General features: G+C 41.9%; 1 long non-coding RNA gene across 1 annotated transcript in view; it reads left to right on the top strand.

The window, feature by feature from the left end:
* The window catches only part of LOC148122663 (uncharacterized), a 294,155-nt gene that overhangs the window by 107,432 nt on the left and 163,063 nt on the right, over positions 1 to 23,660 (top strand). The window contains exon 2 of the long non-coding RNA XR_015737479.1: positions 13,023 to 13,319. This is a non-coding gene — a long non-coding RNA (uncharacterized LOC148122663). The remainder of the gene's footprint in view (positions 1 to 13,022; positions 13,320 to 23,660) is intronic.

The raw sequence follows: 23,660 nt of genomic DNA, 5'->3' as shown, positions 1-23,660 counted from the left end.
CAGTCCCAGAAGCTGTCTAAAACGTCCAGTGTGTGGTGTGCATATTTTAATTTCATCACTGGAAAGGGAGAGGCAGGAAGATCCCTGGGGTTTTCTGGCCAGGTAAGACAATGTCTACACACACACACACACACACACAAGCTTACTTAGACACATACATGCACATACACACATATACTGCTACTTAGCTTTATGTTATGAGAAACTTACAAACTCCTTACCTGTATGACATAAAGTTTACAAGCAACACTGGCAACATTACAAGCATTTTGCTACTGGACTCCTAATTTGAATGTAAACTCACGGTTCTTCAACAATTTCGGTTGGCCCTCTATATCCTCAGATTCAACAAACCCTGGATTTAAAATCCTAAAACTAAATTGTATTTGCACACCCTTTCCTCTGTCATCATTCCCTAAATAATAAAGTTTTTTAAAAAAAAACAAATGAACATATCTCATGTTTGAGTTGTATAAAGTATTATTCTGAGGCTCACAGAAGGGGTTTGCAGGTTATGCAAACATCAGCCCATTTATCCAATGCACTCAGATACCCTCGGGTTTTGGTATTCATGAAGGTGAAACAAATTCTCCTAAAATATTGAGAGATGGCAGCAGTTTCTTATTTTTAAAAGCAAAATAATTACCCAAGCAGGGCTTCCTAGGGCAGAAGCTCAATAATACAATCTTCTGCATTTGATAAAACATAGAACAAATGCATAATGCATCTATTCTTCTCTTTTGTACTATGAGCCATAAACATGTAAAGGAAGTAACTTTAATTTCCTGTGGAATGATTGCCCAAGATGCAGTGTTCTGATTGTTGGGACAAAAAAAGAGAGAAAGAATGCACGAACTTACCTGTCATGAGTCCTCAAAGACAACACAACAAGTACTATGGTCATTTTATAGATAATTTTCAAGAAAACTTAAAAGCAAAATGCCCGCTCGAGTGATCTATGCCAAGCTGCAAGGCATATTGACCCTTGACCTTCAGATCAGTGCCTGAGGGTTGTTGTTAATACTCAAACTTGGGGAAGAAGTATTTTACACACTTGCAAGGGATAGGGTAAGGAAAGTGTTTTTATCACTTTCTGTGTGTCTTATTGCACAGCACATGCTAAGGATTGTTAATAATATTTGCTAATCCTCATGTATGTGTTTGTGTGGATGCTGGTATCACACAGCAGGTGGCAGGATGAAATTTCACATCAGAAATATATTAAAGTCAGGTCTTGGCTTTGCCACTTTAGAATCAAAGTGTCGTCGAAAAAAAAAAATGTCTGAATGTTCTTACCCTCACCCCCGCACCGATGCAATGTAAATCTGTTACCATAAGTAGTCAGCAAGGAAAACTGGTGTAGCTAAAGGAGTCTAAGTGCGCTCAGGGACTCAGTATTAGGCCTGAGTACCCAGTAGTGTCGAAACACGGTAACTTACTCCTTTAATCAGGATTATTGGTTCTTAACATGGTTTATAGGAAACAACATAATACTATACTTCACTGACTCTAACTTGTTTTTTAATTTAATTTTTTATCCTTTGGTGAAATATATACACAAGTACTATATTTCCATAATTTTCCCCTTCCTCTCTCCTCTTCCACCTCCTCCTGTGTCCATTCATGACCTCTTCTTTAATGACTGTTGTTTTATACATACATGCATGTATGTGTGTGTGTGTTTAAGTAAGTTTTTAAAGTAATGTTTCCCTATGGCTTTTCAAACATCCTCTGGATTACCCTCCCCCGCCCTGGTAAAATCCCCTGCCTATTTTATTTCCCCCTTTATGATACACGAGTCCTACCCTCCCTCTCTAGCCCTCTCTCTTCTCTCCTCCTCCCATGGTTCCTTTTTGGTTTCCTGGCTTCTGCTGTTATGCAGTTATATGTTCAAATCCGAAAATTCAGAGCAACTCAATAAGCAGGAGAAGGCATGTGGCATTTGCCTTTCTGGGTGAGTTGCCTCATACAGTATAATATTTTCCAGTCCACCCATTTATCTGCAAATTTCTTTTTCTTTAAGTTGTGTGTTTTATTTTGTTTTGTCCTATAATTTTATGTTATCTTTAAATTTTTTCTTTTACCAAAAATAGATTTTTGTTTATACAACCTATTCTGATTATGACTTCCAGTTCCTCCCTTCTCCCTTCCCCTCTGAATCAATACCTTTTCTTGTCTCTTGTTAGAAAATAAACGGGCTTCTAAGGAATAAGAATACAATAAAACCAAATATGAATAGGACAAAACAACCAAACAAGAACAAGAGCCAATAAGAAATGTGTATAGATTCCGAGACTCTCACTTTCCCACTCTCAGTATTCTCATAAGAACCCAAACCGGAAGCCTTAATACACATCCAAAGGACCTGTAAGGTAGGAAAAACAAAACTAAACAAAAATGTTCCCGACTTAGCGTTATGAGACACAGCACCTCCAAAGATGCTGTTGAGTTTGTTTTGTGCTGTCTGGCCATCCACTGCTGTGCACGGGGCCTACCCTTAAGAGTGGTTTGTTTCCCCAGTGAGACTCTCTTGATGAAACTATGTTTTTATTTGCAAGTGGCTGTCAGTTGGAGATTGCTGCTGGGTTAGGGATTGGAGCATGCATCCACTTCTTTCAGCTCTGGGACCCCATCTGATGCAGACCCATGCAGGCCCTGTGTGGTCATACGTGCTTCAATGCTATTGTGTCAAGAAGGCCTTGATTTCCTGGTGTCCTTAATTCACTCTTACTCTCCTCTTCCTCAGAGTTCCCTGAGCCCTGAGGGGAGGGATTTGATAGAAACATCCCTTTTAGGGCTGAGTGTTCTGGGGTCTCCAACTCTCTGTATGTGATGGTTTGAATGTAATTGGTCCACATAATCTCATAAGGAGTGGCACTTCTAGGAGGTATGGCCTCGTTGGAGGAAGCGTGTCACTGTAAGGGTGGGCTTTGAGGTTTCCTATGTATAGTGGTATCTTACTTATGATCTAACAAATAAAGCTTGTCTGAAGATCAGAGTGCAAGCTAGCCACACTGGTCAGCCATACAGGCCAGGCAGTGTGATACACACCTTCAATCCCAGCAGCCACATTAGTTAGTCATAAAGGCTGGGCAGTGGTGATGCATGCCTGTAAGCCCAGCCTAGAGAGGAATAAAAGGCAGGGTGAGTCTTTAAAAATATTCTTTCAGTCTGTAGGCTGCTACTTTGCCACACAGAAGCTTTTCAGTTTCATGAGGCACCATTTATTAATTATGTAATTTTTCATTTGTTTGTTTGTTTGTTTGAGACAGGGTTTCTCTGTGTATCTTTAGAGTCTGCCTTGGAACATAGACCAGGCTGGCCTCGAACTCACAGAGATCTTCCTGCCTCTGCCTCCCGAGTGCTGGATTAAACGTGTGCACCACTACTGCCTGGCAATTGTTGATTGTAGTGCCTGTGTCATGGGTGTTCTGTTCAGAAAGTCTTTTCCTGTGCTGATAAGCTCAAGAATATTTCTCACTTTCTCTTCTATCAAGTTCAGTGTATCTGGCCTTGTGTTGAGGACTTTGATCCATTTGGAGTTGAGTTTTGTGCAAGGTAGTGAGTATGGATCCATTTGGGTTCTTCTGCTTGCAGACATCCAGTGTGACCAGCATCATTTGTTGAAGATGATGTCTTTTTTTTTTACCCAGTGTGTATTTCTGGCTCTTTATCAAAAACCAGGTGTCCATAGGTGTGTAGACTTATTTTTGGTTCTTCAAGTCTATCAGTGTTTCTAGTTTTGTGCCAATACCATCAAACAGAGAACTTTCATGGTACTGACCTGAGCACTCTGCACATGCATTGCAATGAAAGTAAATTTATCCCTTCCCTGTTAATTAGTTCTGAATTTCATACAGTGCATTTCATGGTATTCACACATCCCAGACTCCTACCAAATCCATGTCTCTTCTCTTCCCATCCAACTTTGCTATTAAAAACAAAACAAAATAACCTTAAAGCATATCATATATAGTTTTTGCTGCTCACTTACTCTTGAATATGTGACATTCTCTGCCTTTGCTCAACCCACCATGGGCTGGACCTTTAAAGAAAACTGACCCATCCTCTCCTAACGCTATAACTGTCCATAATTCTTTAGTCAAGGAGACCCCGCTACCACATCCCCTAGTTCCATGCTGGGATTATGTCTGTCTTTGTGTGCAGATTTTATACAAGCTGCCACAACCACTATGAATTCATACTGTGCAAATAGCCTTCTGTGTAGGAAAACATTGTTTCTTCATAGTGGTTATTCACCACCTCTGCTCTTACAGTCATTCAGCCCCTCTTCTTCCTGAGATTGAGTCTGGGTATGGGTAGGAATGAAATAGATGTCCCATTTAGGGTTGAGAATGTCTTATAGTCTTTTATTCTTTGCACCCTGAGCAGTTGTGGGTATTTGAGATAATGGCCACATGTTGAAAAGAAAAAGAAGCTAGCTTCTCCAATGAAGGTTAACAGGTGCACTATTCTATGTGTATAATAATAACTCATCAGTAGTCAGTTTAATACTATCTCTATTTAGCGGGATAATAGTAGTAGCTTTTCCCCTAGAACCTTTGACCTGATCATACCACAGATTTTTCCCCACTAACTGTGCATCTATGGGTTTCATCTTGTGGAGTTGGACTTGAGTACAACCAGAAAGTGGTTGTTTGCTCCCGTAACATTTGTGCCACTATTGTGCCAGTGGGACTACCTTGCCCAGCTAGTCATTTTGTAGCTTGTAGCATTCACAGCTGGAAGAGATTATTACTTTTCTCACCTGGTAGCATACATGGCACCTTCCAGCCTTATGAAAGATAGTCAGTAGGAATGAAGCTTTCAGGTGAATACCAGCTTGTGTTCTCCTCGTTCAGGGACTCGGTATGTGATGTCTCACTGTGAAGTGCTAGAGGGCAACCAAGGGCACTGGCAATATCTTGTAATGTTTGGAGGTCTGTGTGACCTCACTTGCCCACAACTGCAAAGAGGTTTATTGTACCTCTGACACTGGGCTTTTATTTGTTATTCTATGATATCTACTAGGGGTATAGCTGGTTCGTTATAGAAAAAACTCAATTTAAAATCTGTTTTTATAAACATGTAAGTATATATTTTAGGAAGTTTCTATAGAAGTAAACTTTCATATGACTTTCTCAAAAATGTGTTCAGTATTAGTTATCCCTTCCTATATTCCCCTACTCTACCTGCCTTCTCATTTAACTCTCCATTTAATCACTCCTGTTTTATTTTTCCCCTGTATAACACTGTGTTCTATCTCTCCCCCTTGAAATACCCTATATACTTTACTAATTTTATCACCTCTATGGGTGTTACAAATGAAGCATATATCTGAAGATTCAAAGCTGAGAGAAAATACATGACATTTGTTTTTCTGGCTCTGGGTTATCTCACTCAGAATGATTAATTCCAGCTCCATATGTTTACCTTTTGATTTCACAATTTCATTTTTAACAGCTGAATAATACTCCATTGTTTAAATGTGCCACGTTTTATTTATGTATTCATCAACTGAGGGAGGATATCTAGGTTGTTTCCAGCTTCTGGCTGTTATGAAAGAGCAGTAATGAACATGGTTGTGCAAGTGACTCTGTAGTAGGATGTAGTGTTCTTTGGATATATGCTTAAGAGTGATATAGCTGGATCTTGAGGTATATCCATTCCATGATTCCTGGGGAACCACCACACTCATTTTCATAGTTGTTGGGCCAGTTTGCACTCTCACCAGCAATGAACAAGTGTTTTCCTTTCTCTGCATCATTACTAGCATGTGATATCATTTGTTTTATTGATCTTGGCCACTCTGATGTAAGATGAAATCTCAAAGTGGTTTTAATTTTCATTTCCCAATGGCTAAGGATATAGAACATTTCTTTAAGTAGGTCACACCTCTTTGTGTGTTTCATCTTTTGGGAATTCTCTGCTTAGTTCTTCACCGCATATTTAATTTTAATTGTGTTATTTGTTTTCAGGACATTCAGTTATTTTATATCTTTATATTCTAGATACTAACCCTCTATCCGTTGGTCTTGTTTTCCTAAAGCTCAAGAATATCATTAAATTATTAATACGGGATCTCTCTATCGATTTATTTATTTAAATGTAGGTAATGTAGACTTCTTAGAGCTGTAAATGTTCCTCTTAATTGTGTCCCATAGATTTTAATTTTTTGATTTCTCCCATGACCCAATTTTCACTCAGTATTGTGTTGTTTACTTTCCATGAGTGTATACTTTTAAAAAAAAATTCTGTTGTTGTTGATATCTAGCTTTGTTCCTTCATAGTAAGATTGAATGAAGATTGTTATTTCAGTTGTCTATCGTTTATTTAGACTTGCTTTATGTCCTAATATGTAGTCAAAATTGTAGAAAGTTCTATGACTGCTGAGAAGGAATTGTATTTTTTAGTGTCTTAATGGAATGTTTTGTAGATATCTGTTAGATCATTTGGTTTATAATGTTATTTAATTCCAACATTTCTCTGTTTAAGTTCCATCTGAATGACTTGTTTGTTGATAATAGTGGAGTAGTAAAGTCACCCACTATAACTGTGTTAGGATCAATATGTAGTTTTAAAATATTATTATTTCTCTTTTATGAAATTGATTACTACTGTGTTTGGTGTGTAGATATTTAGAATTGTAACATTTTCTTGATGATTTTTTCCCTTTAGTGAATGTATAGTGTACTTTCCCATGTTTTCTGGTTTGATGTTGTGGTTTGATGTATATTTTATCTGCTATTAGAATGGCTATGCTTGCTTGTTTTTTAGTTCCACCCTCTTGGAATACCTTTTCCCATCCTTTTACCTTAATGTAGTTTCTTCCCTTGATAGTGAGATGTATTTCTTGGAGGATGCAGAAAAATGGATCACATTTTCTAATCCAGTCTGTCAATCTGTGTCTTTTTATTGTGTGATTGAAGCTATTACTATTGAGAGTTATTATTGAACAGTGCTTACTATTCCTTGTTATTGTTATGGTACTGTTTTCTTAGACTTATTTTGAGTAACAGTTCTGGTGTTGTTTATTCCTTGTGACTTTTTGGGTGTGTTTAATCTTCACTTCAAACAAATATTTCCTTCTATTATCCTTTGTATAACTGTTTTACTTCTTAAATTTCTTTTTATAATGGAAAGTTTTTCTCTCTCTTTGATTGTAAGTGATAGTTTTTGCTAGGTATAGGAGTCTTGTGCTTGTGCCTGTGGCCTTGCCGAGCTTATAGAACATTAATCTTGGCCCTTCCAGAGTTCAAATTCCCCATTGAGAAGTTAGGTGTTAATCTGATAAGTCTGTTTGCATGTGTAACTTGGTCTTTTTCTCTTTTAACTTTTAATATCCTTCCTTCATTCTCTATATTTAATGTTTGTATTAATATATACTATGGAGAGTTTCTTTTTTAGTCCTGTCTTAATGTTACTCTGTATGCCTCTCGTATCTATCTTAACAGACTGCTCTTTCTTCAGAGGTCTGGCCATGTATACCTCTAACACTAGTTTCAGACCTTGATCCACATGGTCCTGAAGCCCAGTGGTGGTAGGGCAGCTGATATTTGGGTGGGTAGGTAATTTGACTCTGGAAATTCCTACTTGAGTTTCTGCTTCAGACATCAGGTTCAGATGTCAAGTGGCCTAAGATAGGCAGAGTGAGTGGAGTTTCTGATTCATGATCCAGTGGGGCTGTGGACTGGGCCTGAGTGACTCTAGTCAGTGCTCCAGCTTCAGACTCCAGTGGTCCTGTACCGTGTAGTGGGAAGATTCTCAGATCTCTCTTGATTACCTGTCCTGTCATTGCTCACCCATTCCTTGTGACCTCTTCAGTATGTTTGCCCTTTTCTTCAGAATGAAGCATTCCTTCTAGAATTGGCTTTGAAATCTCAAATATCTTTAGTCATTTTTTGTATGGTAAGCTTTTATTTTTCTTTCAATTTTAATTGGTAGTTTTGCTGAGTATAATAGTCCATTTTGAGAATTATGATCTTTCAGGACATGAAACACTCTTTCCAGTCCCTTCTGACTTTAAAGATTTGTATTAAATAGTCAGGTGTTATTTTAATAGACCTGTTTTTATAAATGACTCAGTCTTTCTCTCTTGAATCTTCTAATACGGTTTCACTATTCTGAATCTTTAGTATTTTATTCATTATTCTGTAGACCTCCTTTCTCTGCATAGGCATCTCTTTCTCTAGGTTTTGGTAATTTCCTTCTATGATTTTACTATAGACATTTTCTTTGCCCTTGCTATAGTTTTCTTCTCCTTCTATGATGATAATTCAGAAGGTAGGACTTTTCATGGTATTCCCAAACTCTCCTATGTTCCTTTCACATCTTTAAAAAAGTTTCTTGCAATGTATTGAATGAACAATTTCCTCTACTTTATCTTTTGTTACTGACTCTTATTGTTGACATGATCCATCTTATTGGTGAGTCTTTCCTTTGTGTTTTATAATTGGTTCATTGAATATTTAATTTCAGCATTATTGATATGGTGGTTTGAATAACCCCGATGGGGTGAAATATTTGAATGCTTAGTCATCAGAGAGTGGCACTTCTTGGGAGGGATTAGGAGGTGTGGCCTTGCTAGAGTGGATATGGCCTTGTTGAAGAAAGTGTGTCTCTGGGCATAGGCTTTGGGGTTTCAAAAGTTGAAGCTAGGCCCAGTGTCTCTCTTTTCCTGCTGCTTCTGGATATGTATGTAGAGCTCTCAACTACTTCTCCAGCACAATGTCTGCCTGAAAGCTGCCATGTTCCCTGCCACGCTGACAATAGACTAAAAGCTCTGAAACCATCATCAATGCTTTTTTTCCCCCTAAAAGTATCCATGGTTATGATTTTTCGTCCCAGCAATAAAACATTGACTAAGGTCATTAAAGTCTGAATTTTCTTTAAAAATTCAAACTCTATTTTCATACCTTGTATTGGTTTCCTCATTTCACTCATCTCTTTATCTTTGTCTTCTTGGAGTTGTATATTAGCTACTTCACTGTGATAAAACACCATGCCAAACACAACTTCTGTAAGGAAGGGTTTATTTGGACTTGTGGTTCCAGAGAGATAAGAGTCCATCATGGCAGGGAAACCTCACTCATGATAGTGCGAGTAGCAAGCTAAAGCTCATATCTTGAACCACAAGTGCAACACAGAGAGAAGAAGCTGCGAATAACAAGGGTCATAAATTCTAAAACCTTTCCTCCAGTGATATAATTCCTCTAACAAGGCCACACCCTTAAACCAGTGGTTCTCAACCTTCCTAATGCTGTGATCCTTTAATACAGTTCCTCATGGTGTGGTGACCCAACCATAAACTTAATTTCATTGCTACTTCAGAGCTGTAATTTTGCTGCTATTATAAATTGTGATGTGAATATTTTTGGAGATAGAGGTTTGTTATAGGGATCATGACCCACAGTGGGAACCACTACCTTAAACCACCCCAAATGCTACCAAGAACTGGGGACCAAGTATTCAGATGCCTGAGATGATGGGTGATATTTCATTTCAAACCATTCAAGTTGTTCGACCATACTTATAATTATTTTTTAATTACTTTTTTGTAAATTCTTCTTCCATTTTATTTTCATTACTAACCACAACTATAGAATTGGTATTTTTTTTGGAGATGGCATTTTATTTCTTTTAATGTTATTTTTATTTCTTTATTGGGATTTACACATCTGAAGTTAATTTGTTTATTGGGGTTTTTCTTTTTTTTTCTGTGTTTTTTTTTTCTCTAATTTACCTTCTTTCAGTAGAGGTGTTTACAGTGTTCATGATGAGGTTAATTCATAGCAGCGCTGGGATATTGGTTTCCTCTGTTTGCCTATCCAGGTCTGTGGTTTCCCTGCTTTAGACTGGTACCTTCATCAGTTTAGTCCAGGAGCCTGGAATAAATTTTCTCTGGCAGTGTGGGCTGGTCTTGTGGCTCAAGGCTGGATGGAACAACTGGAGGGTCCCAGTCAAAGAGCTGGCAGGGCTCTGGAACTCTGAATCATGTATGTGAGCTGAAGGTTCTCTAGTTGACACCTGGCAAGTACCAAAGGGAAGGAAAAGGCCTGAGAGAAGATGGTTATCTCTGACAAGCAGTTGAGGACTTAGTCTACTTGGTCTTCTACAACCTTGGGTCCCTACCACATGTGATGGCTACAGTGTCCCCAGTAGCAAGCTACAGTTTTCTTTCCATCATAAGGAAACTACCCAACACTTTAATCATTACGAGATTCTTTAAAAGGAGAACTAACCACAGCTCTCTAGTGTGGACTTGTTAGACTGGCACGCGGAAGTCTAATGCAGGGTTGATACAAATAATTATACAAGTCAAATGAAGTTAGAGAATAGATAAGAGCAGAGCAGACAGATAGAATAGATAAAATGAAATCCGAGAATAGATAAAAGCAATGCAAAGATTTGGACTGCACATGTTGGTTAAATATAGATGCCAAGGTTGTTTTGCTTAAACACAGTGACTGCTTGCTTCATGAGTACCATCATGACCAATACTTTTTAAGATAGCTATTCTGAAACCCCAGGTGGAGGTGATGAGCCCTAGTCTTCTCACTTTTTTGGAACTTCTGGGAAAATTGATCTAACTAACTTGAAATTTATTTATGAAGTCGATCTCTAGTCTATGTTTCTAGCTTATAGAAAACATATTTTCAATGCAATAATAGACTCAGATGTGAATAAGGACACCCGTAGGATATCTGTTTCCTTGAAACAAGTAGTCACAAACTCAGGGACTTACTGTAGAAATGATCCTTCATTTTCTCTCTCAGTTTCCGTGGGCCAGGAGCCCAGAGGTGTACTTGGGGTCTGGTTTTCAGAGGATAAGTGAAGCTTCCATAACCTCAAGTCTTTGTCAGCCACATTCTTGGTGAATGGATTACTCAAGTGTGAACAGCGGGGGCTCTTCTAGAAAACTCTAAGCAATCTCTGCATTTGACCTCGGTTCCAGGCTGATTAACATGAAGGAAATTACCTCTCTCTCTCTCTCTCTCTTTCTCTCTCTCTCTCTCTCTCTCTCTCTCTCTCTCTCTCTCTCTCTCTCCTTCTCGCCACCCCAGTTTTTCTGTCAGGTTTACTGATGTTGAAACTAACTTCCAGGTACAGCCCGAGTTGTCACGATTCTAAAACTAATGATAGAGGTAGAGTTTCAGTCTCTGCTATCAAAAAGACAATGTTATGTCATGGTTGAAAGCCTGGTTCACGCTACTTCATTTGAATCCCACTCAGTAATCAGGGTAAATTTTTGAAGTTTTTTTGGGTGTTTTCCTTGTACTGTAAAGCAGGGATTGTAGCAGGACTTACCCCAAAGCATGGGGAAGGAGGTGAGAAGGAGACCCAGGAGAGCAGGGAGCACCCCGAACGCAACATCAGTGCTTGGTGCATGCTGCTTCCTATAAGTGATGAACGTGTAATAAATTCTCCCTCCTTTTAGCTCACCCATGAATTAAGGTTATCTCTGAATCCAGCTTTCCCTCACTTTTGAGCACCACTCCTGCACTTAAATGGAGTATGGAGGCTATGAAAGGGCAGTGATATAGGGTCCCATCCTCATGAAGTGAGCCAGGTACTGGCCTTGACTGTGCAACATGCAAACTTCTAAGCCACTAATGATTTCATAGCCATGGTGGCTGCTGTAGAATGCCCAGCAATGAAGATGTGACATGTGCCTTTGGTTGGAACTCAGTAGCAATACTTCCAGCACTCCATTTCAGATGCTCTTTGTCCAATTAGAGGTGTGACAGGGACCAAAAAAGATGGATGGGACTCTGGGTACAACCATTCCAATTGTAATTTTCCTATTGATTTCTAACCAGAATGACAAGACTATATGGACTAGCAATGGAGACTTTAATAAAAGGGAGAAGAGTAGATGGGTCTATTACAATAGGCAACCAAAGTTCTGGGAATTTGTTGGTCTCATGGAAGGATCCAGTGAATCCCTTGACTTCTGATTTGGCCAGTTCATATTATGAGACTATTTTTATCGGGGCTGTTCTTTTGCAAATTGTGCCTCACTTTCCTTCTGTTTTGGTTTTCTTTTCAAACTTCAGGTGCACTTGTATGCGTGTGTACATATTTGTGTGTGTGTGTGTGTGTGTGTGTGTATGTGTGTGTATTGTGTGTATGCATGTGTGTGTATGTATGTACTGTGTGTATGGGTATGTGTGCATATGTGTGTATGTATGTATGTGTGTGTGAATATGTGTTCATGTGTGTATGTATGAATATGGGTATGTGCGTGTATGTATGTGTGTGTATAAATATGTGTGTGTATGTATGTATGTGTGTGTATGAATATGTGTATATGTGTGTATGTATGTGTGTGTAGGTAAATAGACTCAAAGCTGACCCTAGGAATCTTAGTTAATCACTCTCCACCTTATTCATTGAGGCAGAGTCTCTCCATTACAGCCCAGAGCTTGTAGCTTAAGCTAGCTTAGCTAGTCAGCCCTCGCTGGGATCCTTGTCTGTGTCTCCCAAGCATCTGGATTACAGGCAAGCGCCACGCCCACCTGGTGTTTGTGTGGATTCCAGAGATTTAACTCACATCCTCATACTTAAACAGCAGTTGCTCTACCCATGGAGCCGTCTCCTAGCCCTTCCACTTTAGGCTTACCTGGTCACGGTCAGCAAAAGCGCTGCAGACCGTCCAGTGAGTTTCCAGGAGGAGATTTACGTGGGTTCAGCATGAATTATGTGCTGTTCTCTGAGTAAATGGAAACAGCACCCTGATTGGCTGGCCAAACCCAATCCCCTTAGGTGAAACAGAAGTATTGAATTCAGCCTTCACATTTTAAGAGGAGGGGAAAGGTTGGTGGCTTCAAAGTAAAATTGGAACATTGTTCCCCCAAAAAGGCAAAGGGAAAGTCAAAACTGACAGATCCTGTTCCAAGTGAGGGTTCAGGATGCAGGACATCAGCACACACACATGTAAAACCGTGAGCCAAGAAACGTTAGTGCAACAGATGGGTAAACCTGATGTGGACGAGCTGGTTTTCTGTGTTCTTTTCTTACAGACGAGACCTTAAGGTTCATCCACCTGCCGAGCCTCTGGTGAGCCCCCTGCCCTGTGCCTGGTGCTACACTAGAAGCTGGGGTCAAGGCAGCAGCAAGACCTTCAAGGCACTCAGATCTGAAGTCTGCTTGAAAGCTGAACCATGCCACAGCCATGTTCTATTTCCCTCCAGCTAGGATTTTCATTTTATCTCTCTCCTCCAATAAGACTGGGACCTGCTCACATCCCTCTGCATCCTAAGAGCATGTTCTTCCATGGAAGGCATGTTACGGAATGGGATGTATCACTGGAGACGCAGGTAAGAAATCTGAAGCCAGTGACCTCATCTAGCCCCCAGCAGCCTCCGTCCTGGCTCTTGCCCCCACCGCAGGTACAAGGACAGAAGACCCATTGTCCTTAGAAGCCTATAGGATAAATGGAGAGCAAACGTGTCTTTGCTGGTTAATTCGCCTTGATAAGGAGTATTGTTTTATCTCCTGCCATCGCGAGGGTTTCAAGGGGTGAATTCTCCTGGGGACAAAGTCTGCCTTGTCTTTTTTGACTCACTGAGACGATGAAATTGACCTTTCATATACTCTGTGGTTGTCACAGCTCAAGTGCCAAGGTGTTAGGGAGGCTTGAGAATATTCCCCTTCCCCCCCAAAACAGGCGTGCCATCTACGGAAATGCTGTGTGTGTCTCTTCAGCTTCATGTCTAATTTTTAAAATTAAGACTGTATGGGTAAATTCTGTTTATATGGTAAACACAAAGACAGAACAATGACTCGCCTCCTACTCCCCAGCACCTCCTTCTACTTTTCCCTAGCCATGTCATTTGCATTTAGGGTTTGCTAAACTGGTGATATGGCAGTACCAATACTCTATTATGCTAATTATATTACATCCCAAGGACACAGTTTGCTGTAGGTTCACTCTGCCTTGTCCATGGTGCGGTTGGCCAGTATTATGACACATACCTACCACTGTCCGGGAAATTATAAAGGAGTCTTTCTACCCTAAAAGTCTCATGTCCTCTAACAGCTCACCCACGTTCCCACCTCCCACTCTCCCCAGGCAGGTGCTAATGCTTCCCTGCTCTCTAGCTTTACCTGTTCCAGAATGTCATAGAGGTCGGATCATCTCAATGGTCACTCACATCAGCATCTTTCACTTGGCATTGGGTTAACTTTTCCCTGCTTGTGTGACTTGATAGCTCATCTCTTTTTACTACTCAATAGTCTCTTCAGGTGCTAAGGATTGAACCCAGGGGCTTTCTCAGATGGGCAAGTGCTGTGCCACGGAGCAGCATCCACACCTTTCTGCCCAATAGCTTCTACTTTACTCTGAAAGCTTTTCATGTAACTACTGATATTCTCAGCCCAAATCCCATTTATTTTTTCATTATTTCCTATGAGATAACCTAATTTTAGAAAGGGCCTTATTGCATGTGGTATTTCAAAAACTAAAATGACTAAAAAGCAATTTCAAGTGTTTTTGGTAAGGTAGAGAAACAGAGCAAACTCTAATATGTCAACTGCGATTCAACTACTTTAAGTTGGCATGGGCTTCAGGCAGCATTGGTACTCATGGCAATTGTATCCAGATGAATTTATATAGTCATATAATTAGTGTTACTCCAGAAATAAATGGTCTCTTGGTTTTTTACCCAGCAAGATTAGAGGTCCCACTTACAGTAATAGCATTCACAAATTCACATTTGATACATGGGTCCCACATTTTTCCTTTATATTTCTAGAACGAAATGTACCTTATCTGTCTAGCAAAGTAATATGGAAAGAGGTGTTCCTGTCCAGTCATACCGGGACACTGAGGCTGGGACGGGAGCTCACTGTGGCGAGTACATATCACAGCCTGTGCTCAGAGTCAGCCTGAGCTGACTGTCTTTGCATGCCCTGGAAAGATGTGTTCTTAAATGTCCATTTCTCCCAAGATTCGGTGTATTCACACAACCAGTGATAGTTTCCGCCTTCAAAGATGTTCTGGAGGTCAAAGGGGAAAACCTTTGGAGTATATCGACAGCAGAGGCAACAACAAAACCCCTCTGCAAACAACAGTAATCCACGCAGGGTCTTTGGTCCATGGAGAAAGGAAGGGCTGAGTCCATTTAGGTGACCATTAAATTACTCTTGACTATCCGCAGTGGCAAAAGCAGGATGGATCCTGTCACAGATGTTCCTAGACATAGCCAAGTCTGTTCAGGAAGCCAGCTTCACTGAGGTGAAGGGAAATGAAAAGGTCAGGGGTCATGTGAAATGGCACAGAATTGAGCACATCCCTTCTCCTTTTTGAACTCAACCCCTGCTATGACAGGCCACTGATAATAACTGCAATCTTCACTCTGCCTGCCTCAAAAGTCCCATTTCCGGAGCAAGTGTCTGTACCAGAGAGGTCATTAGAAGACAGTGTGATTCCCAAGTGTGTGTGGGGGGGGGGGCGGGCGGAGATCGACTTTAGGGATATTCTGAAACCGTCCCCCACTTCATTGTTTTGAGACAGGGTCTCTCACAGAATCTGAAGCCCACTTTGTGGTAAGACTGACTGGCTGCCTAGCTCTAGAAATCGTCCTGTCTCCCATGACTGGAATTACAGGTGTGCCCTAACATTCTAGGCTTTTAAAGTGTGTTTGAGGAGTCTAAACTTGGGTCCTCATGCGCGCATTGCAAGCGCTTTCCTGTCTGAGCCATCTCTACTGCCCTTGTGTGTGTTTTCCAGTTTCGGTTAACAGTTAACTTGCGGTTAACTGGAGGATTCCGAATCACCCTTTGCCTCTCCCCAGTCCTCTTTCTCCTCTTATATAATTCCACCATAAGATACTAATAACACAAGCAATCTAAATCCCAGATTCCTCGTTATCCAACGTGAGCCAGGAGTTCCTGCATCTGTGCCTCCGCCAGCGGGCTCTTGACCCTCTGTGCTCCAGCTGTGGATCATGTTTCTTCCTGTGTCGTTGCTGCTCTGCTTTCTCTGTGCCTCTGCATCAACGATGTCCTGAACTTGGCAGCTATTACAGGATGATGACCTGTAAGAGGAGGCAGCAGCAAGACCCACTGGCCTATTGTTCTTGTTTAGAGAGGACAAGTCTTCTTGCATTCCTGAGTTACAGTTCCGTAAAAGAAGAGGAGGAGAAGGAAGAGGCAGAGAAAATAAATGTAAATCTCATAACACTCTAGACATTGAACATCATTTTTTTAAATCATGATTTACACACTTGACTTTTGCATAGCAAATTAGCTTTATCAAAGGTAGGTTACAAACCCAGCACCAACCTGATCCCTTACACTTTTGTATATCCAACAAAAATACAGCTGTGAATCCTAGAAAGCATGCTTGAAGGGATTATGGGAAGGGAAGCCATGGAAGACGGGAAGACAGCAATATGATGCTGGGCAAGCTGTTATCTAAAGCGATACCGGGAGGGCTCTGCTACTGAAAACTACAGATCCCAGCAGAGACGATCACCTGTTAGGGCTAGAAAGGAACTCAATTGCATTTTTACTGTTTTAAACAAAGCAATGGTGAGTTAAGGTCCATTTAGCAGTTCCGTGATAGAGGATCAGAAATGAGGTAAGCTTAGTGGTTAGTGATCATAGACTGGGCAGTGAGAATGGATTTGAAGCCAACTTGCCCTTTTAACCATTAATTTCAATAAACGAATCCAATGCTCAAGCCCTGCGTGTGGCAAAGGAGATAATGTTCATCTCAGTATTCTTGACATTTTGATTTGATAAAATAAACAGAAATTGCTTAGTTCAGGTAGAGTTTTATGAACTGTTCCCTTTTATTCAATTGTTAAAGATTCTGAATGAAGGGGCACACCACACAGAGCACCATTGAATGTTCTCACCCTAAAACCCCATATATTCTGAAGAAGCTGGGAAAGCCAGTGTCCTGTCAGCAACAGCATGGGAGATACCATCTTAAATAAGCGAAAGCTGAAACTGTGCGTTGGCATCCCCATTAGAGCAAGGATTTGGAAGTATGGCTTCTGATTATTTCTCCAGGACTTGGGTCAAAAGTGCATCACTAATGCTGTCTTCGTTGCTATTGAAAGTGGATTCCATTTTACATCAATCCTATTTACAGCAGCTTTCCCGGGACTCAAACAAAACAAGGCTCACCCGCCCACTGGCTTGCAAGCTTTGCAAAGTACAGTCTTCTATTGTGACATGTATCCTGGCAGCATGCCACTGTCTGCCCAACCCTACTGTAGGGTCAGAACCACCCCCACGCCCTACCTACCCCCCAAACCCCGTAAAATCACTGAATTCTTAGGACGGTACTAGGAACCTGGAAGAAGCATTCAGCATCTCTCTCGAGATGAGTAAACTACATGGAAGACTATGGGTATTTTATGATCTGTTATAGATGGATAATTCAAGATGCAGTTTGGTTTTTTGGTTTTTTTTCCTTAAAGAAAGCTTAGCAGTGAAACTCATTTTCCACAACTCCCGAATGGTTTTGCAATGAATCTGTGAACTTAATCAGCTTCCTCTGTTGAGGCAATCTCCCCTAATTGTGTTCTTGTGTGAAATATACATGAAGACAAAAATACTACCTTTCTGGAAAGAGAGTGTGGACCTCGGTTACCCGGCTAGGAACGGTCTAAGTCCCCGGTGAAAAGGAGCCAGGATTGTGCTGACTCGGGCCGTATTTGCCTTCTGGATAATTGTTCTCAGACTCTTCCTTCTTGGTCAGCAGTAGGACAACGAAAATCCTGAACTAAGTATCTCTGGGACCGTAATGGTCTAGTAGCTAAGGGGACTGCCAAGTAGATCTCGAGAAATTTCCACAAGACTTCTCCAGAGCGATGAGAAACGATAGCAGAAATGAACGAGGAGATGGAACACAGAACCCGGAAGTCTTGAATTCACCTCCTTTTCCCGGTCTCTAGGAGTCAATGCCCTCTTTTCCTTACCCTCCATGCCAATAATGGCGGGTTCAGAGGGGACCTGCCAGGAATGTAACGCGGCTGATGACTGTCAGCTGGCAAAGCAACCTGGCAAAAAGGAGAGCAGGCTTAGAAGGTTCCTGTTCCTCTGTTCTTGGGCAGAGGTGACCTTCAGAGCTACAGGGCCCGTTTGTGGGAGTCGGTGGGTGTGGCCTGAGAGGGAGATTCAACAATTGGAAGCTGACCTTTCAGAGTCGAGATTTTTTCCATCCTGGAAAATAAGAACTGAGCATAGGAATTAAATTAGAAGTGGAAGGGTTTCCCAGGGCTCTCATCTGTCCCAGCTGCATCCACAGAGCCTGGCCAGGCCTTGCTCCTGTTCTTCCCGGCTAGGATTCCTGCTTATCCCTCTTAGCTCTTGGCTGGGCGCTGAGGTCTGCAGAAGCACCTGAGACAAACAGACAAACTCAGCTGTAGTCAAGAGGTGCAGTCTCAGAATTGGAGGAGGAATTGTGAAAACATTATTTCCCTGCAAATCGGACGCCCTCCTCACTCCCACAACAAAAGAACTAGTGTTTCTCAACGCTCTTGCCTCAGGCCCTCACCCGCCTGTGAATAGGGGCACTGAGGGGACAGAAACACCATAAAATCCTAGGTTCCCTCCGCTCAGCCTCAAGCTGTGGTTTCCCATTTCCTCCCACTGGACAGCTTCAGTATTAATTGCTCCCAAAACCAACAGTAAAATTTCACTACCACTCCTTGCAGGCAAAGAAAGCCTCGGGTCTTGGGGAATTTTGGAGCGGGGCTTGCCGACCCTGGCGTCTCTCTCCCCGGTTTAGACACAAGCAGTGGGGGTTCCAGACAGTTCTTTGGTTTGGGGGAAGAGGCACTCCACACAGAGTAGTCCAAAGCTGCTCATGAGAATTCACTAAGAAATGCAAATTTCAGTTCATCAGAAGCCCCGGGACTTGGCTGGCTCCTTAATGCGTTGAAAAAGCCTGCAAGTGATTTCAGTTCAGCTAAACCGTGAGAATTAGTTGATCCAGGAGAGGAATTTATTTTGTCAGGACGCTTTCGACTTCTGCTGTTGTCGTGTGGCCCTTCACTCCCGTGGCATGCTTCCTTTAGTCTCTGGCAGGCTCCTCTAAAGATACCCTCTATAATGTAAGTCACCGTCATCCTTTCTACCTTAATGAGTGAAATGTTCTCTAATTTGTGTCCTGACATTTGCGGCATCTACTAATAAATACATTTTGGTAAAAACCACCAAGTTCCCATGTTCTGTCCCAGGCTCAGAAATCCAAACATGCTTAACCTCAGCAAATGCTTTATATAGGGTATTGTGAGGCTATAGTTCTGGTGTTCTGGAGATGCCAACTGAAAATTTAAAATTCGATTAAAAAATTAAAATTGTAGATTGTATCCGGGGCTTGAAACCTCACCTCTGACATGCCCTGGCTCTTTAGACGGAGGTAGTGATTTGACCTCTTCAGTTATCATATGTACTGAGGAAACACTGGTGGTGTTTGCCGCCCCGTGGCTAGCACAGTAGCTGGCTAGGGCAGACGCTGTGAATGCCTGTTGCTGCTGCTGTCTCCATCCTGGTCTTCACCTGCACATCATCAGCCGTGGTCCCTGTGCCTGCAGCAGAGAACACAGGTGAAAGCCTCGGTGAAGTTGTTTTTGGATGTTGTTTGTTGGTTTGTTTTGTTTTGTTTTAGATCAAAGTTGTGGGCTTATCTCCTATACTTCCAGAAGTGCTGACGTTTATTGTAGGCAAAATTGACTTTTCATAAAATGTTTCATAAAACATACCAAAACAGTTGTCGACACCTTCTGAAAATTGCCCTCCTCGATTGCCCAGGATCCATCACTGCCAAGAGTCCCGGCTGAGTCATTTAAAGTGATATTAGATCTGCCCATATTACCCTGCTCATAACCCCTTTAAGCTGGAACTCTGGTTCGTATTAGAATATTAGAAACTGTAACTTGGTTTCGTATTAGAATCATTTGGGACACTTTCAAACAAAGCCTGCTCCTGCATCCTTCCAAGACTCAGGTTGAGCCGGCATGGTGTGTGACCTGGACTGTGTCCCCCAGATCATCCCAACGGGCAGCACTGTTCCCCTTTCTGTACTGTAAATCCTTTTGTATGTTCCAGTATGTGTGTGTGAACACACATGTGTTCATATATGTTTGCTTGTGTATGGAGGCCAGAGCCTCTGGGGTCATTTCTCAGGTGTTGTCTGTCCCCTTTGTCTGATTTGTTTTCTTTGTTTTGGTTTGTAGAGTCTACCATGTCTGGAGCTTGCGCTAGTGAGCCAAGCGGGCTAGCTTGCTGGGCTAGTGAGCCCTGGAATACCTGCTTCAGCTTCTCCAATGCTGGGATTACTAAGGCATGCCACATCAGGCTTTTAAAACACGGGTTTTAGGGATCAAGCACAGGTCCTCACGCTTGTAAGGCCAGCAGATTGCTGCTTGACCCCTCGTCTCTCTAGCCCCTGTAGCCATGTTTCTTTGTAGCACATCAGAAAGCTTACAGGAAGCGTCACTTGTGACACGGCACAACTAGTGAAGGAAACAGACAGCTCTTGTCACTTGTCACAGAATTAATGTGTGGTAAGACAGCTGGTCATGGCACACTAGTCCAACAGCCTAACTGCCTGCAAGATGCTATACGTGGTTAATGTTCTAAGTTAGCAACTCCTTGCCAAATAGAATGCTGTCTCGACTTTAAACATCCAAACAGCGTTTCCATGCACAGCCTTCTGTAGCTCATTCCCCAGGCTGCACTGCTCACCCCTCTAACCATCTTCCCAGGGAAACCAACTTCATCTGTCATCACCAATGCCCCAGAAGACTGGAGGGAGATTCCTATCCTCACCGTCTAGACTTTTCCTCCCAGAGACACCAATGTCTAAGGATGAGAGAGTCAGTAGCCATCTGGGGACTGATGTTCTCTCTGCTACAAAGAGACCATCACAGACTATCTGTGTTGCCTGCCACCAAGAAGTCTACAGGTGAAGAGTCCCGTGAAGATGTGATTTCCCATCAATCTCACCAAGTATTATTTTCTCTGGGTACCACCGTGCTGATAACAATAGATGCCTCCTTGGGCCAGGGTCGTTGGGCAATTATAGGAAACTTCAGAGCTTTGACCATGAGTCAGAGACATCTTTGTGAGTTCATAAAGACCGAAATGAATTACAGAGGTGGCAGAAAAGAAACGTATTTCAATAGTGGAAGCAAGAGTTTTTAAAAATAACCCTCAAACAGGTAAAGGGAAAAGATAAAAAAAAAATAGACAAACCTGTAGTGGGTTTTATGTTTTTAAAAAAAAAAATCCTTCACCTTCTAACCTCGGAGGTGTAGTGAGTTAGACAAACACACTCTCTGTAAGTCACGTTTGCAGACCAGTTCCAGCTCGAACTCTTCGCTTTCTCTCTTCTCCTCCCTCGTTTCTTCCTGTCATTTCCACCAGCATTTCTTTGTCTCTCTGAGTGTACAAGTGTTCCAGTGAGGGCACATGTGTGTGCAGAGGTCAACACTGGCTGTTTTTCTCAATCTCTCTCCATCTTATTTTTTGAGAGAAAGTCTCTCATTGAACCTGGAGCTCAATGATTTAGTTAAACTGGCTGAGCAGCGAGCCCCAGGGATCTTCTTGACTTCGCCTCCCGAAATCTGGGATTATAGGTGTGCCCCCAGGTTTGTATGTGGGTGCTAGGGGTTGAACCCGAGTTCTTATACTTATATAGCCAGTTTTGGGTTTTTTTTTTCAACTGAACCATCTCTAGGCCCAAGGAAAACACAATAAAACCAGAAATGAAGAGAGAGAAAGAGATGTACTTATGTTCCAGGTTTGTTGGGTAACAAACCAAGACTGTTTTGTTTGTTGGGAGCAGGGACCATGGCAGCAAGGGGAATGACAGTGCCAGGTCCCCACAATGTTAGGAAGATCGAGCATGGGAAAACAGAGCCTTCATCAGATTTCTGCATATGCTTTACCATGTCTATATGGTGATAAATTCTGAAACCAATAGCCTTTCTATTACAGAGAGAGCTAGGTGCCCCCAACCCTTTGGGCGGGAGAGGGGACAGGCAGCAGGAAGTTGTTTCCTTGCTTTAAAATTCCTCTGTGTTGCCCAAGTTCTGATTTGGTGCTAGAATGGAGACGTTTTTGCTGTACATTGCAAAGGACAAACAGGCATTCAGAGTTGGCAACACTAAAGCATGGTCTGGTGATGTTTATCTAGGAGTGGGCACGGATGGAGTTTCTTTAGCCTCTGGAGAATATTTTAGAATTTAAAGTCTATAATAAATTATTTAACCTAGTCTTAAATAGTCTCCTGGAAAGAAAACAATATATATAAAATGAGAGGAGAGCTGGCTGAACAACGAGTCAGCTGGGGTTAGGACAGGGCAATGTTTGCTGCAGTGTTTGTATTTGGGATGGAATGGACCTGGAATAGCGGGAGGGGGCTGCTCCTCATGGGGAATCAGGGAGACATCTTCTTTCTTCTTTGCTTTACTTCCTCACTTCTGTTCCCCCTCTTTTCTCTCTTTCTCCTCCCCTGAGTCTTCTCTTCTCTCTCCACCACAATGGCCCAAAAGAGAGAAGCAGGGCATGAGTACTTTGAACATAGACATTACCTTGGGGCTGACTGTGTTAACATGTGAGCTTTTCATGCTGTAGTCAGGGCTAAAATCCGCATTTCAACATGGGTTACTGGTCCTGGTCCACAGACCACACTGGAGTCACAAGTGCTAGAGGAAGTTCTGATAAAGTTATAATGAAGTAAAGCTATGGCTTGCCAAGCTAGTAAATTAGTTATTTCATTCATTCTTTCAGTAAGTACTTATTGAAACCTGCTTTGTGCCGGGCCTCGAGCCAGCACCAGGCGTATAATAGAGGGCAAAAGAGACTCTTGTCTGTCTTCATTGAACTTGGAACCTCGCGTACATGGCAAAGTGTAATCACATGTGTAACAAGACACGGTGCTGCTGTTGCTACATGTCTAGAAGCAGGGATGTAGGGATCAATGAGATCTGAAAATGGGTAACCTTTATGGGGTGGCCATAAAAAATCTCCCAGAGGAAGTGATGCTGAACTGAGACTGGAACCTAACAAAAGGTGCCCAATGTTATTTTTATATGGGTTGATTGGTTGATTTTGCACCTCTGTGTATGTGTGTGTTTCTAGGCACTCATACCAAGGCTCACATGTGGAAGTCAGAGGACAACATGCAGAAATTGGTGTTGTCCTTCCACTGTGAAGGTCCCTGAGATTGCACTGAGGTCACCAGGCTTGGCAGCAGGTACTTTTACCCGCTGAGCCCTGTTATTATAAGAACGAGAGGCTAGCCATTAATTGAACACTTATTTGGGGGCACACACATTACTAAGCATCTACCTGTGTGTTATCTCATTTAATCCTCATGGCTACCTCCCAGGATGTTATCATTATCCAAGTCTGACATTACACTAGAAAGAAGGTCACATGGCTGGTTGACAGCGCATTTAGAACCCAAGAACAGATTGTAGTCTTCACAACTTCGACTTCACCCGACTGCTGCCGGCATCATTTAGCAGTTTACTAGGAAGATGCCGGATCAACGGAGAAGAATGAGCTCCGCTGCTCCTTTCTGCAGCCCTAGTCACACTGGGGTCCGCTGTGCTCAACTGGGATGAAGCAGCGGGGCAAACAAGAATTTCTCTTTAATATTTGCACTGGTTTAGCCATGACCATGAGTC

The sequence above is a fragment of the Myodes glareolus genome, chromosome 3, assembly GCF_982192425.1.
Source record: "Myodes glareolus chromosome 3, mMyoGla1.1, whole genome shotgun sequence".
NCBI lineage: Eukaryota > Metazoa > Chordata > Mammalia > Rodentia > Cricetidae > Myodes > Myodes glareolus.
This window is presented reverse-complemented; position numbering and strand designations above follow the sequence as displayed.